We start from the raw sequence: 16,482 nt of genomic DNA on the forward strand, positions 1-16,482 counted from the left end.
AGAAATATCTCCTCATCTCTGTCCTCACCCCAATCCTCAGACTGTAACCCCTGTTTCTGGACACACCCACCATAGAGAACATCCTCTCTGCATTTACCCTGTTTAGTCCTGTTAGAATGTGATAAGTCTCTGAGATACTCCCACACTCATCGGAAGTCCAGCGAAAACAATCCTAACCCAGTCAATTTCTCCTCATGTGTCAGTCCTGCCATCCCCGGATTTAGCCTGGGAAACCCTCACTGCACTCCCTCAAGAGCAAGGGCATCCTTCCTCAGAAAAGGAGACCAAAACCACACACAAAATTTGAGGATGTCAACAACCTTTTTTTAATGTCTTATTTTTTGATCGGATGTCATTTTTAATTGCGGTACTTATTGCCTGTCCCTAATTGCCATTGAACGGTGTGGTTTCTTGACCATTGCAGAGGACAGTTAAGAGGCAGCCAGATTGCACTGGGTCTGGAGTCAACCTGGAGGGCCAGATCAGGTAACAATTCCAGAGTTCCTTTCATAAAAGACATTATTGAACCAGATGGGTTCACACATTGAATGGACATGCATAGTCACCATTACTAAGACTAATTTTGTTTTAATTCCAGATTTATTCATTCAACTCTTAAAAGTGTGACATTCGGATTTGATCCCCATTGGTCTCCCTGCTATAGGAAGGACGTTGTGAAACTTGAAAAGGTTCAGAAAAGATTCACAAGGATGTTGCCAGGTTTGGAGGACTTGAGCTATAGGGAGAGGCTGAACAGGCTGGGGCTGTTTTCCCCTGGAGTGTCGGAAGTAGAGGGGTGACCTTATAGAGGTTTACAAAATTATGAGGGACATGGATAAGATAAATAGACAAAGTCTTTACCCTGAGGTGGGGGAGTCCAGAACTATAGGGCATAGGTTTAGGGTGAGCGGGGAAAGATATGAAAGAGACCTAAGGGGCAACTTTTTCATGGAGGGTGGTGTGTGTATGAAATGAGCTGCCAGAGGAAGTGGTGGAGGCTGGTACAATTACAACATTTAAAAAGCATCTGGATGGATAGATGAAAAGGAAGGGTTTAGAGGGATATGGGCCAGATGCTGGCAAATGGGACTAGATTAATTTAGGATATCTGGTCGATGTGGATGGGTTGGACCAAAGAGTCTTTTCTGTGTGGTACATCTATAAATGTGACTCTAGTGTAGGCCTCTGGAGTACTCATCCAGTGACACTGCCTCTTTTTTTAACGCTTGTCACTGATGTTAGACACCTCTTTTAAATCCTCACAGATAACTATAAACATACAAGCAATTTTGGAATCCCTCCCCCGAGGTTGTCATGCCACTTAGATTTCTTATGAAGTACATTAATTACAATCAGCTACAGTATTAGGATTGGTATTTTGTTACTGACAACAAACTTCATTGTCCGGAAGTATCTGATTGAATGCCACATGTGGCTGGGACACATTATTGGTCTCCGAGTTAAGCTAGAAATACTGGTGTTTAGCGTTTCCACAGAGAAGTGGCTCTGATTTTGCCGGAGGAATTAAAATGAAACCATCAGAGATCCCATCTCCCCATTACCTGCAGCGTTTTGAACACAGCCCAGTAGAAATAACTGCAGATGCCAGAAATCCGAGATAAAGACAGACAATGCTGTAAACACAGGCTGGTCAGCCAGCATCCCAGGAGAAAGAAAAAATAGAGCTAAGGGATTGGATTTCGGACAGGAATCACATGCAAAAAGGTGGTCATAGCCTGAAAATACCCATGCCTCCTGTCATACCCATTTCCCAGAGCAGGCTGTATGTGTGAAGATGCCGGTGTTGGACTGGGGTCGACAAAGACTTGCGAAGGCAAGTAACCTCTTCCATGGTGGTTAGCTGATTAAGCTTGTCATAGGACTGTTTAAGATCAATCATAGAAGGACAACTATGATTTTCTAGCTGGTCTCCAGGGGCAGTTTAGGTGCCAGGAGGTGGGCAGATTAGCAAACCCCCAGAGATCCAGCAGGGTATCCGTGCCCACCTGGGTGTAAGAGCAAGAATTAACCACTCTCAAAAGGGATTCCACCATTTCAATCCATGTTGGAGGCCTGGCTATTGTCTCCACACTTTATTTAAAATGTTTGGTGAGAGGGGAGCTCTATGTCCAACAACTTCATCTCCTCATTTACCTTCCATCGCAGTCTACTACTCCTCACATGCTGGGCGACCTCAGATAAGCCATCATTCTTTGAGAGCCTACCCACCATCCCAAGTGAAGGGGACACTTGGTAAAAATCTCATTTAATCCCACTGTAGCTGGCTAACTGGTAAGCACTGCTCCCTCACAGCACCAGTGACCTAGGTTCAATTCCAGCCTTGGGTAATTGTTTATGTCGAGTTTGCACATTCTCTCCAAGTAGGTTTTGGCTGGGTGCTCTGATTTCCTCCCACACTCCAAAATGTGCAGCTCAGTTGGATCGGCCATGCTAAATTACCATAGTGTGCAGGCTAGGTGGATTAGCCACGGGAAATACCTAGGGTATTGGGTTTGGGTGGGATGCTCTTTGAAGGATCAGTGTAACTTAGTGGGCTGATAGGGTTTTCTAATGCCTGCTTCATTTCAGGGGCAGGCTCAGGACTTCATAACAGTCTGAAATAATTACCCCACTTGTTTAGTTTGTTAATTATTCATCAGCACTGCCTCCATCAATAGACAGGAGACATGTGGATACATGGCCTTGCTTGTGAATCAATCCTAATAGATGTTCATTCAGCCAAATAGAGGGGAGCTCTATGTCCAACCACTCCATCTCCTCATTTACCTTCCATCACAGTCTACTGCTCCTCACGTTTCTTTCTCCACATATCGTGGATTTTTATTTTGTTGCACTAATGTACATCATCCCATTCGACAATCCGTTTAATCATATTTACATCCAATCAGTTCTTCTATAACACATTGGTTGTGTTCTAGCGCAGCCTGACGTTATAGAGAAATCGGGCTTTGGAAACAATGCTTAACATATTGGCAAAGTAGTTACAGCTAACACAAATTTTATAAGTTCAAGCTGTACAAGTAGCCTCCCCAGTTCGTCAATCATGTTGCACAGAATTCACGTTGAGGAAACACGAATTCTCACAGAGCGAGCCGTACTCCTTAACTTTTAGGATCCTGATCCAACTCAAAGTTTGTTGTCATACCATATAAGGGTGATCCTTCATCTTCTTTTCTCTTAGAGGTCTTTGGAATTCCCTTCGTCACAAGGTGGCAGGTCGGAATATTTAAATATTTTTAAGGCTGATGTCAATAGATTCTTGATTACCAAGGGGATGAAAGATTATTGGAGGGTATGCAGGAATGAGTTTAAAATCCGATCATCCATCACCTTACCGAATGGCCAGACAGGCTCAAAATGCTGAGTGGCCTTCTCTTGTTCCTTGTTTGTATATTCAGATGTTTAATATGTGCATTCCTGTCATATGCAAATTAGCACAATTGCTGTTATTGTACACCATGGTGACCATTGGCTATTATTAGGCAATACTCCTTTTGGCCTGGACTCAAAATTATTTTTCACACCGGGCCAAAAGCCTAAGCAAGGCAGTCATTCCTGATATGCGACTCTCTCATTAACTGAGAAATCTGGGAAAAAAAATATGACATGAACATACTAAGCTTTTCAATATTCTCTGAGATAACATGAATGTGGATGTACTTTTCATAGTTGGAAGCTGCCAACGTAATAAAGAAGCCCTGTAAGGCAACATCATTATAACAGGGACTCCATTACAAAATACAGCTCCCAAATGCATAGTCAACAGTCTTAAGAGGAGATAATACAGGGAGCTGCATATGCTGACTGAACTGAACAGGGATATAGATATTAATAAGTTGCGTGGAGCCAACTAATCTACTGAGAAATCATATAGCCTTTAAACTTGACACGGCGAGTGCTCAATATTCACAGTGAGCGTACAATTCTATAACATTCAGGTATCGCACCTCTGTGCTTCTAGTTCTTGATGGCAACAGTTTGATTATATTGCTGCCGCAGTTCACTCTGTGGTCTAGAACAGCAAACAACAGCTTCATAATCTTCCCCCTTCAGTCGTTTAATTTTCCTTCTGATTCAGACAGATCTAGCTGGGTCAGGTCACCAGGCAACTGGCTGCACTCGCCTTGGATTTGCCTTGTTAAAAAAAAAACCAAAATTCAAATAAAGTAAATAAATTCAATTGCTTTTACGATGCTCAGTCAAACGAGTTAATTAGGAAGGCTACTGGGTTTCTTAGCATGGGAGAGGCTGTTAAGGAATGAGGCCTTGCAATAATTTACTGTCTGTTTTGGGTAAATCATTGTTTTTATGAGGAGGAGATGCTGAGACATAAGGGTGTGTTATAAATCCTTTTTTTGTACTGACGATAAAGGGGTAGTTTAGGTTTCAATTAGGAGAGTTCCCATGGCAGTACGACTTGTGGTCGCCACTTGGATGCTCTCTTTCTGTTTTGTTTTTATTTCCCTTTCTGTGTTTTTTTTCCATCAGCATTTGCATGTATCAACTTGAAGCAGGATTAATAGCATCAAGCCAGCCGCATTAGAACCTCCAAACAGCCTGCAGACAAGTGGGAAGATGAGAATTCGCTTGGCATGGGCTCAGAAGATGAAGCTGCACTCCAGAGGATTTGCGGTGAAATTAAGTCCCTGATAAGGCGTCAGGCAGCAATGACCACCGTCCAATCTGAAGCCTTGAAGTATGCTCAGTGTCACCACTGCTACATGCTTCAACAATATGCTGCTGAATGCCGTCTTTCTCTAAACTCAAATTAAAACAAGACTCCAGCACTCTTTCATTCCAGGCTGCAACTTGAATGCTTTGAAGGGATGGTGGGGGTTGTGGGTGTTGGAGATGGGAGTGCATGTGGGAGAGAGAAGGGTTGGAGGGGGTGGTTTGTGAGGCAGTGTGGGTGGGGAAGGGAGGTGGTGGCTTAGCGGCGGTGGTGCAGACAGATTCTCCCGGCAGCTGTGCCTCCGAGTCTCACTGGATGGCAAACCCAGCTTAACCCTTTATGGACCTTGGCTTTGCACCAGGAAACTTGACTGAATTGGAATTGTTCTGGCTGTTCGGACGGGACGTGCTGTAATGTGTAGGCTGACTGACCGGAAGCCATAGGATTGTGGCAGAACTCCGGTTCACAACACAGCGTTGAGAGGTGATTTGGATGTTGCACACACTCCCCACCCACCCCCACCCCCATCACCCTGATTTCTGATCGCTCTCATCTATAACGCCGACCTACAACACCCATCACCACAACTACGCCATACTCTCCCAACCACACTCCACCATCTCCCCCCACCCTCCCCCCCCCCCCCCCCCCCACCCCCCCACCCAACCTTGTGTTGCTTTTCCTTTGCTTCGGATAAGACAACGTCAGTAAACAAGAAGTCAAAGTCATGTCGGCAGCGAGACTGCCACAGATCTTCATTAGTAGACAGTGTGACGAAACTGCTCCATTAACCACATTATCTTGAACTTGGGTTTTCTTTTCAGAGAGATCGTAGACTCTGAAAAGACTGGGTTGAAGGGGTTTAGGGCTAATTTGATAATAGATAACAAATACTGCCTCAGGCAGAAGGCTTTCAAGTTTAAAAAATAAAATCATTTGTACAATGAAAAGTGAGCGGCCAGTTCTCCCAGCTTGGAGATCAGAGTTGAAGAGAGTGTTGCTGGAAAAGTACAACAGATCAGGAAGCATCCGAGGAGCAGGAGAATCGATGTTTCGGGCATAAATTCTTCATCAGTTCTCTCAGCTGAGTTTTTCTCTGGTTTGGTTTGACTTGGCTTTTGGTAGTAGTGGGGAAAAGCTGCTGGACCCAAAGAAGCAGGTCCAGGCTGGTCCTCTCTCTCCGACTTCTCACCTGGAAGACCCTGTGTTTGATTTTAACTTTTGTGCCAAGGAGTGTTCATGAGGATTATTGCAAGTATTAGAAACAGCATCGTTAAGGTGGGGGGTGATCTGTTCGGTTGTCGGAAAGATGAAATTATTCAGTTTTCTGTTGTTTGTGTTTCATTCAGTAATCTTGTAAATAAATTCTGTTTTGTTTAAAATTAAGTGGTTTGACCAGCTGATCCTCTCCTGGAACATCCACCTTACACCTGCTTAAAACAACGAACAAAGTTAGGGTCTGGGCTACTTTGTTGAAATACTTTGAGGAGCCTGGCCTGGTCCATAACAACAGGCATTATCATAGAGTGAGAAAAACTGACAGAATGATGGACCAAGACTTAAAGCTGATCATTCACACGTGGAAGGCGGACCTTACAGTGTTCCGGGCGACATGGGCTATGGCAACATATCTGGCAGAATTGGGACATACATCTGGTGAGGCCCACCTTGATGTTGAGATCTTCTTACCACGTCTTGTTTGTTTTTCTCTAGCGATGTGGCAAGATTCTCACTGGGCAGTGGTGAGTCACCAATTGATGGTGATTAACATTGGTCAAGGTCCTTCAGATGACCCACCTTGCCTCACTGACACTCCTGTTGCGATCTTACTGAGCCCTCTCAACAAACCAGCAATCGGGAAAACTCAATGTGAAAACCTGAGTGGACGTCTGGTGGTTTTAACAAGCCCCTCCCCTCCCCCTCAAGCGACCTCCATCTTGCCCACAGGCAAACTGCAGACCAGGCCATGATCCACCAGCCCCAGCCACAATTTATTCTTCCACCACAGATACTGGCACTAGACTTTCAGGGAGTAATCACCACCATTCCGGCCTCTCTCTAAAGGTACCAGCAGTGCACTAGCAACCAGCATCATGTACTTACCACACACAGAGACAGGTACATTGTCTGCAGCTTGGAATAGGTGGCCTATCATGGCTGTTCCCTTGCACTTCCTGTGTGTGTTCACTTGGTGCTTACTGCCATGCCCTCGGCTTACATACCTTTCTTACCCTGCCATGCCTTGCTATAGGGAAGGCAATGGCTTTATGGTATTATCACTGGACCCAGGTAATGTTCCTGGGACCCAGGTTCAAACCCCACATGGCAGATGGTGGAATTGTAAGTGAATAAAAATCTGGAACGAAGAGTCTGTTGATGACCATGAACCCATTGTTGGAAAAACCCATCTGGTTCACTCTAGGGAAGGGAATTACCATCCTTACCTGGTCTAGGCTACATGCAACAGGTCAGGCAGCATCTGAGGAGCAGGAGAATCGACATTTCGGGCATAAGCCCTTCTTCAGGAATGCATTCCTGAAGAAGGGCTCATGCCCGAAACATTGATGCTCCTGCTCCTTGGATGCTGCCTGACCTGCTGCGCTTTTCCAGCAACACATTTTTTAGCTCTGATCTCCAGCATCTGCAGTTCTCACTTTCTCCTAGGCTACATGTAACTCCAGACCCATAGCAATGTGGTTGACTCTGGCAATTAAGCATGGACAATAAATGCTGGCCTCATCCCATGAATGAATAATAAAAAAAATGGTGGCAGTCTGTGCAGCAGCCCTCAGTTCAAAGGGATGTACCTTTCGCCGTGTGTCAGAATGCCAGGTCTATATCATGTTGCAGGAATATTCATCACCAAACCTGCTGTAACCTGTCTGATAGTCTAAGGGAAGTAGTCTGCGGTGAGGTCCGTAGGAGTATCTTCAGTCTGAAGTGAGTCAGCACTGTTAGTCAACGGCAGCCTCACATACTTGGCCTTGGTTTTAGTCATTGTAAGGAGTCCGGTTGGGGTGGAGTTACACAGGAACACTGTGCATGAGGGAATGGGTCACGGTCAGTCATTGGTCTCCATAAAGGTCAGTCAGAGGGCAGGCTTTGTGCTGTGGGTTGGCTGGGAGGAGCATAGGGTGATGGTATCAGACTAATTCCATATGACCATAAAACATAGGAGCAGAAATTAGGCCATTCAGCCCCTCAAGTCTGCTCGATGGCAAGTTGATGTTCATGTACATGAACAAAAAGTGATCTACTCTCACGAGTATCTTTACATACACATGAAGAAGGACACCACTCCAACTGGACAACATATCCATCCTAGGACAAGAGAGACACACACAAGAATTTCTCAAAGCATGGCATTTCAATCCGAATTCTATCAACAAACACATTGACTTGGATCCCATTTACCTCCCCCTGAGAAAAAGAACAAGAAATGACATCACTACAGGAAATGACATCATCACAGGAAATGACTTCCCCAACCCAAGGAAACCTAAATACATAAATAAAAAGTGGTCCATACCACCAGTGCTTCATCCAGAGGCTCACTGATGATCTTACCTAATATGGTGATGAAACGTCTGAAACTGAACCTTCCAGCTCAGTGAGAAAACCTACATCCAACTTCACCACTCTCTGGTTGAATAAGTTTCTCCTTATCTCTGTTCTAAAATGTCTTCCCTTTACTCTAAGATCATTCCCTTGGGTCTTAGTCCTTCCTACCAATGGAAACATCTTCCCAACATCAACTCTGTCCAGGCCATTCAGTATTCTGTACATTTAAATTAGGTTCTCCCTCATCCATCGAGTATAAACCATGTATCCCCAGCTGCCATATGATGTTTTATCGGTCATCATAGACCCTTAGTCAGTGTGCTCTGTTACTGCCCAGACGGTGATGCCACAGGACCTAATGAAGCATTTAGGTGCTACACTAAAACACAGACAACCACGTGACTGATGACCAACAAGTGGCTAGGAAGACAACAAACAATTGACTTAATATTGTTAGCCATGTCCTGAACGTGCCTGTGGTATAACTTCCTTCTTCTCTTCCTCTTGCTGCACTACACTGAGCTCCTCTTTTGATGAAGGGTCACCGCTCCATAATGGATCCCATTGTCCAGGAGGTTTGTGGGGGGCCCAACGGCCTGACATCCTGCGGGTCTTCTTTCCAGAGACAAAATCCCCCTTCTCAGCCTGAAAATCCACACGTCAACAGGGAGCATGCTTGGTGGGAGTGGAAGGCCCAGCCAGTGTCCTTTTCAAAAACTGCCAACGGGCCTTTTTTAATATTAATTCAAGGGATGAGTGCATCACCTGACTAGGCTGGCATTTATTGCCCATCTGTAATTGCCCCAAGGGTCTGGAGTCACATGTAGGATCGCAGGTTCCTTTGCCAAAGAACAGAAGTGAACCAGATGGGATTTTCCTCAGAATCAACAATGAATTCATAGTTATCATTAGACTTTTAATTCCAGATTTTTTAAATTGAATCTGTGAGACAATGGCCCAGTGGTATTATCATTGGACTGTTAATCCAGAGACCCAGGTGATGTTCTCAGGATCCATGTTCGAATCTTGCCATGACATGTGGTGGATCATGAACCCAATAATAACCTGGAATTGAGAATTTACTAATGGCCTTTGTCAATTGTTGGAAAAAACATCTGGTTCACTGATTCCCTTTAGGGAACAAAACTGCCATCATTACCTGGTCTGGCCTATGTGTGAGTCCAGACCCACAACAATGTGGATGACTCTAAATGGCTGTCTCGGAAATTAAGTATGGGCAATAAATGCTGGCTTAGCCAGCAAAGTCCTCATCTGATAAATGATAAATAATAAAAGAAAACCCTGTCATGGTGGGAATTGAACCTGGGTGCACAGAACATTACCTGGGTCTCCGGATTAACAGTAATACCACTAGGCCAGAGGCTCCTCCTCTGGCTGGGTGCCCCCCTGGCACCATCCTGTCTCCTTGTGAAGAGGGGCACTTGCGTCCAGGCCTAGGTTCCTGTACCCTCTCTGGTCCTGTATTTGATCCTGAGGACCAATGCACAGGGCAATATTGTGTAAGCATGCCAACTCTGGCTGCCCCTAGAGGATGCTGGGCCTGTCCCTCCATGGGAGTCACTAACTGATCCATGGAGACAGATAGATGGCCAGAGGACTGGTTGCATTGCTCCAGGTTTTGAACAGAACTGGCTGCAGGCCATGCCAGGTTAGGGCTGGAGGGGGGGGGGGGGTCAGGGTGGGGGTGAGTGAGGGGTGGGGTCATACGCAACAGAAGAATGTCAGGACATGGACCTTGGTGAGAGCCAGATGCATTAGCAGGAATGGAAATGAATGTTAGATGGCAAAGAGCAGAGTATAGCACTCACCCTGGCAGAATTTGTGGTCGGCACGGTGGCACAGTTGTTAGCACTGCTGCCTCACAGCGCCAGAAACCTGGGTTCAATTCCCGCCTCAGGTGACTCTGTGTGGAGTTTGCACATTCTCCCCGTGTCTGCGTGGGTTTCCTCCGGGTGCTCCGGTTTCCTCCAAAAATGTGCAGCTTAGGTGAATTGGCCATGCTAAATTGCCCGTAGTGTTAGGTGAAGGGGTAAATTCCCGGGGAATGGGTCCAGGTGGGTTGCGATTCAGAGGGTCGGTGTGGACTTGTAGGGCCGAAGGGCCTGTTTCCACAGTCAGTAATCTAATCTAATCTAGTCTAATTTTGACAATATGGGGCAAGAACTTTCAAAAGTTGATTGGAGCAGATTTTTGCAGGTAAAAGGGATGGCTGGAAAATGGGAAGCCTTCGAAAGTGAGGCAGTGAGAGTTCAGAGACGGTGTGTTCCTGATAGAGTGAAGGGTAAGGCTGTGGGCAAGGTGGATGACAGGAGGATTGTGGTTTGGTCATGGATAAGAAGGAATTATATGTCAGGTATAGACTGCAGAGATCAAGTGAATCCTTGGAAGAGTATAAAGGCAGTAAGAATATAATTAAGAGGAAAATTAGGTGGGCAAAAAGGGTCATCTTTGGCTAATAGGGTTAAGGCGAAGCCAAAAGGATTTTATACATACATTAAGGACAAAAGGATAACTGGGAAGAGAATAGGGCCCCTTAAAGATCAGGAAAGCAGCCTCTGTGTGGATCTGCAGGAAGCGGGGGAGATACTAAATGAGTATTTTGCATCAGCATTTACTGTGGAAAAGGACATAGAAGATATAGAACATGGGGAAATAAATAAGGACATCTTGAAAAATGTCCATATTACAGAGGAAGAGGTGCTGGATGTATTAAAACTCATAAAGGTGGATACACCCCAGGATCTATTCAGGGTACCCTAGAACTCTGTGGGAAGCAAGGAAAGTGATTGCTGGCCCTCTTGCTGAGATATTTATTTCATTGATAGCATTGGTGAGGTTCCAGAAGTCTGGAGGTTGGCTAATGTGGTGCGACTATTTAAGAAAAGTGATAACAAAAAGCCTGGGACCTATAGACTGATGAGCCCAACATCGGTGGTGGGCAAGTTTTTGGAGGGAATCCTGAGGGACAGGATGTACATGTGTTTGGAAAGGCAAGCACTGATTAGGGATAGTCAACATGACTTTGTGCGTGGGAAATCAGGTCTCACTATTTGATTGAGTTTTTTTGAAGAAACAACAAAGAGGTTTAATGAGGGCAGAGCGATGGACGTGATCAAAATGGACTTCAGTAAGGCATTCAACAAGGTTCCTTGTGGTTGACTGGTTAGCAAGGTTAGATCTTATGGAATATAGCAAGAACTTGCCATTTGAATACAGAGCTGGCTTGATGGCAGAAGACAGAGGGTGGTGGTGGAGGGCTGTTTTTCAATTGATCAATTGGGGCATTGGGCTGAGGAGTGACAGATGGAGTTTAATTTAGATAAATGTGAGGAGTTGCATTTTCGGCATGCAAATCAGGGCAGGACTTATAAGCTTATGGTAAGATCCTGGGGAGTTTTGCTCAATAAAGAGACCTTGGAGTGCAGGTTCATACCTCCTTGAAAGTGGAGTCACAAGTAGACAGGATAGTGAAGAAGGCTTTGGAGGTGGGAGTTGGGAGGTCATGTTGCAGGTATACAGGACATTGGTTAGGCCACTATTGAAATATTGCATGCAATTATGGTCTCCTTCCTTTAGGAAAGATATTGTGAAACTTGAAAGAGTTCAAAAAAGATTTACAAGGATGTCGCTGGGGTTGGAGATTTTGAGCTATAGGGAGAGGCTAAATAGGCTGGGGCTATTTTCCCTGGAGCATCAGAGGCTGAGGGATGACCATATAGAGGTTTATAAAATCATGAGGGGCATGGATAGGATAAATAGACAAGGTCTTTTCCTTGGGGTGGAAGACTCCATAACTGGAGGGCATAGGTTTAATCTTAGAGGGGAGGGGATTTAAAAGGACAACTATCTCAAACAGAGGGTGGTGCACACATGGATTGAGCTGCCAGAAGAACTGGTAGTGGCTGGTACAATTACAACAGTTAAAGGCATCTGGATGGGTATATGAATAGGAAGGGTTTACAGGGATTGGGCCAAATTCTAGCAGTTTGATTAGATTTATCTAGGATATCTGGTTGGCATGGATGATTTGGACGACGGGTCTGTTTACGTGCTCTACATCTCTATGATTCTATGACTGCAGAAGGTCGTTGACTTCCAGTCCTGTCCTGCACACGTGGAGATAGCACTGACCCAGGTGATGATCTCTAACCAGCCTGGCATCATCTGGATTGCGTGGCCTCCAGGAAGGGTAGATCTTTTCACTGTGCCACACTGTAGTCAGTGAATGAGAAACATTGTGCCAGCGTCGCCTTCTCATCCATCCCTCCTCACTGCTTGCACAGCGAGCTGGACAGCTACCAGTGTTTCTCCAGGTGATCATCAACGGTTCAGAGATGGCAGGGATGCTGATCTCAGGGTGGATATCTGCTTGAGTGGCGAGTTCCTAAGGGAATTGAGTATGGTAAAATGGGGTGGAAATCAGACATATGGGTGGCAACAGCAATTAGTGTGGCAAATTTACTAAGATTCGACAAGCCAGCTCACCAGACCTTGTGGTGAGTATCTCAAAACTCACCATGACTTTCACTCAAGCAAAAACTCATAGGATTTAGCCCAAGATATAGTGTCAACTCAGAGTCCTGCACTGTGTATCCTAACTGCAGCATTACCAGTGTCAGCCCACAAACCTCTTCTTTCTAAACAACGATTTGGAGGTTCCGGTGTTAGACTGGGGTAGATAATGTTGGACTTAAACCTCACACCTTCCATCTGCGTTGAAATAGCACCTATTGTTAAAGCTAACTTGAGAATGTAACTTTTAAAAAGTTCTTGATTTTACATATGAAGGAACCAAGACTAACATGGTCAAAAAGATGAAAGACTTAACAGGCAATCCATTTTTTTTCAATACTTCATTTCAGTGACATCACACTGCAATCTTTTGCTCGAGGTTCTGTGTTGTATGGTCTTATACTCCACAAGCACCTGATGAAGGAGCAGCACTCTGAAAGCTCACGCTTCCGAATAAACCTGTTGGACTATAACCTGGTGTTGTGTGATTTTTAGCTTTCAAAACAATGCACTCCTCTTCAACATTCTGGATGCAGATGCACAGGTTATGTGAGTTCATAGCTCAAAGGCCAATTACTTCGCCTTACAAATGCAGTACCATAGGGTAATATTTTTGAAAAGAGCCAGCAGCAGATGTGTAGGGTGAACCTTTGGGTGACCAAATTGAATTTCGCCTTTCACTGGCCCATTCATCAGTGCAGTGACAGGTCCACTAAAAGCTGAACATATCAGTCAAAAACCTGCCTTGATTGTTTCAGGTTTTTTTCTTTTGTGAAGCATTGACCAAAGCCGCTGCAGTAAGTGATCGCTCAGCCTTGAATAAAAATTAAGTATCGGCACTTCTATAACCTCTTTTGCAGTCTCTGAATGTCACAAAACACTTTACAGCAAACAAAGTATCTCTTCTAGTCGCTGGCATGGATAGGAACATGGAACTGGGATATCATAGCAATTACAGAAACGTGGCTCAGGGATGGACAGGACTGGCAGCTTAATGTTCCAGGATACAAATGGTACAGGAAGGATAGAAAGGGGAGGCAAGAGAGGACGTGGAGTGGCATTTTTGGTAAGGGATAATGTTACAGCTGTACTTGGGGAGGATATTCCCGGAAATCCATCAAGGGAAGTCATTTGGGTGGAACTGAGAAATGAGACAGGGATGATCTATTATAGACCCCCCTAATAGTCAGTGGGAAATTGAGAAACAAATTTGTAATGAGATTTCAGTTATCTGTAAGAATAATAGGGTGGTTATATTTGAGGATTTTAACTTTCCAAACATAGACTGGGACTGCCATAGTGTTCAGGATTTAGATGGATAGGAATTTATTAAGTGTGTACAAGACAGTTTTCTGATACAATATGTGGACGTACCTACGAGAGAAGGTGCAAAACTTGACCTACTCTTGGGAAATAAGGCAGGAAAGGTGACTGAGGTGTCAGTGGGTGAGCACTTTGGGGCCAGTGACTATAATTCTATTAGTTTTAAATTAGTGATGGAAAAGGATAGAATGGATCTAAAAATTGAAGTTCTAATTTGGAGAAAGGCTAATTTTGATGGTATTAGGCAAGAACTTTCAAAAGCTGATTGGGAGCAGATGTTTGCAGATAAAGGAATGGATGGAAAAGTGGAAGCCTTCAGAAATGAGATAATGAGTGTCCAGAGATGGTATATTTGTGAGGGTGAAAGGAAAGGTTGGTAGGTATAGGGAATGCTGGATGACCAGAGAAATTGAGGGTTTGGTGAAGAAAAAGAAGGAAGCATATGTCAGGTACAGACAGGATATATCGAGTGAATCCTTAGAAGAATATAAAGGCAGTAGGAGTATACTTAAGAGAGAAATCAGGAGGGCAAAAAGGGGACATGAGATAGCTTTGGCAAATAGGGTGAAGGAGAATCTAAAGGGTTTTTACAAATACATTAAGGACAAAAGGGTAATGAGGGAGAGAATAGGGCCCCTCAAAGATCAGCAAGGCTGCCTTTGTGTGGAGCCGCAGGACATAGGAGAGATAGTAAACGAGTATCTTGCATCAGTGTTTACTGTGGAAAAGGATATGGAAGATATAAAATGTCGGGAAATAGATGGTGAAATCTTGAAAAATGCCCATATTACAGAGGATGAAGTAATGAATGTCTTGAAATGTGTAACAGTGGATAAATCCCCAGGACCTGATCAGATGTACCCCAGAACTCTGTGGGAAGCTAGGGAAGTGATTGCTGGGCCGCTTGCTGAGATATTTGCATCATCGATATTCACAGGTGGAAGATTGGAGATTGGCTAATGTGGTGCCACTATTTAAGTAAGGTCGACATCAGTGGTGGGCACATTGTTGGAGGGAATCCTGAGGGGCAGAATGTACATATATTTGGAAAGGCAAGGACTGATTTGGGATAGTCAACATGGCTTTGTGCGTGGGAAATCATGTCTCACAAAGTTGATTGAGTTTTTTGAAGAAGTGATAAAGAGGATTGATGAGGACAGAGTGATGCACGTGATCTATATGGACTTCAGTAAGGAGTTTGACAAGTTTCCCCATGCGACACTTGTTAGCAAGGGGAAATACAGGGAGAACTAGCCACTTGGATACAGAACTGGCTTGAAGGTAGAAAACAAAGGGTGGTGCTGGAGGGTTTTTTTCAGACTGGAGGCCTGTGACCAGTGGAGTGCCATTAGGATCCATGCTGGGTTCACCACTTTTCATCATTTATGTTAATGATTTAAATGAGAACATAGGAGGTGTAGTTAGTAAGTTTGTAGATGACACCAAAATTGGAGCTACAGTGGACAGTGAAAAAAGGTACCTCAGATTACAACAGGATCTGGACCAGATGGGCCAGTGGGCTGAGGAGTGGCAGATGGAGTTGAATTCAGATAAATGCGAGGTGCTACATTTTGGGAAAGTAAATCTTAGGAAGACTTATACACTTAATGGTAAGGTCCAAGGGAGTGTTGCTGAACAAAGAGACCTTGGAGTGCAGGTTCATAGCTCCTTGAAAGTAGAGTTGCAGGTAGATAGGATAGTGAAGAAAGCATTTGGTATGTTTTCCTTTATTGGTCAAAGCGTTGAGTACAGGAGTTGGGAGGTCATGCTGTGGCTGTACAGGATGTTGCTTAGGCCACTTTTGTCATATTGCATGCAATTCTAGTCTCCTTCCTATCTGAAGGATGGTATGAAACTTGAAAGGATTCAGAAAAGATTTAGAAGGATGTTGTCAGGGTTGGAGGATTTGAGCTACAGGGAGAGGTTGAATCGGTTGGGGATATTTTCCCTGGAGTGTCGGAGGCTGAGGGGTGACCTTAAAATCATGAGGGGCATGGATAGGGTAAGTAGACAAGGTCTTTTCCCTGGGGTAAGGGAGTCTAGAACCAGAGGGCATAGGTTTTGGGTGAGAGAGGAAAGATATAAAAGGGACCTAAGGGGCTACGTTTTCATGCAAAGGGTGGTGCATGTATGTTATGAGCTGCCAGAGAAAGTGGTGGAGGCTGGTACAATGGCAACAGGCAAAGGCATCTGGATGGGTATATGAATAGGAAGGCTTTGGAAGGATACGAGCTGGGTGCTGGCAAATGGGACCGGATTAGGTTGGGATATCTGGTCGGCATAGGTGAGTTGGACCAAAAGGTCGGTTTCTGTGCTGTACATCTCTATGACTCTATGGTCATCTACATTGGTTGAAACCAGAAAGGTTTCTG

At 44.6% G+C, this 16,482-nt stretch overlaps 1 long non-coding RNA gene across 1 annotated transcript in view; it reads right to left on the reverse strand.

Moving 5' to 3' along the window:
* LOC140475927 (uncharacterized) overlaps positions 1 to 16,482 on the reverse strand; it is a 37,935-nt gene that overhangs the window by 1,570 nt on the left and 19,883 nt on the right. The window lies entirely within an intron of this gene.

The sequence above is a fragment of the Chiloscyllium punctatum genome, chromosome 4 (assembly GCF_047496795.1).
Source record: "Chiloscyllium punctatum isolate Juve2018m chromosome 4, sChiPun1.3, whole genome shotgun sequence".
Classification (NCBI taxonomy): Eukaryota; Metazoa; Chordata; class Chondrichthyes; order Orectolobiformes; family Hemiscylliidae; genus Chiloscyllium; species Chiloscyllium punctatum.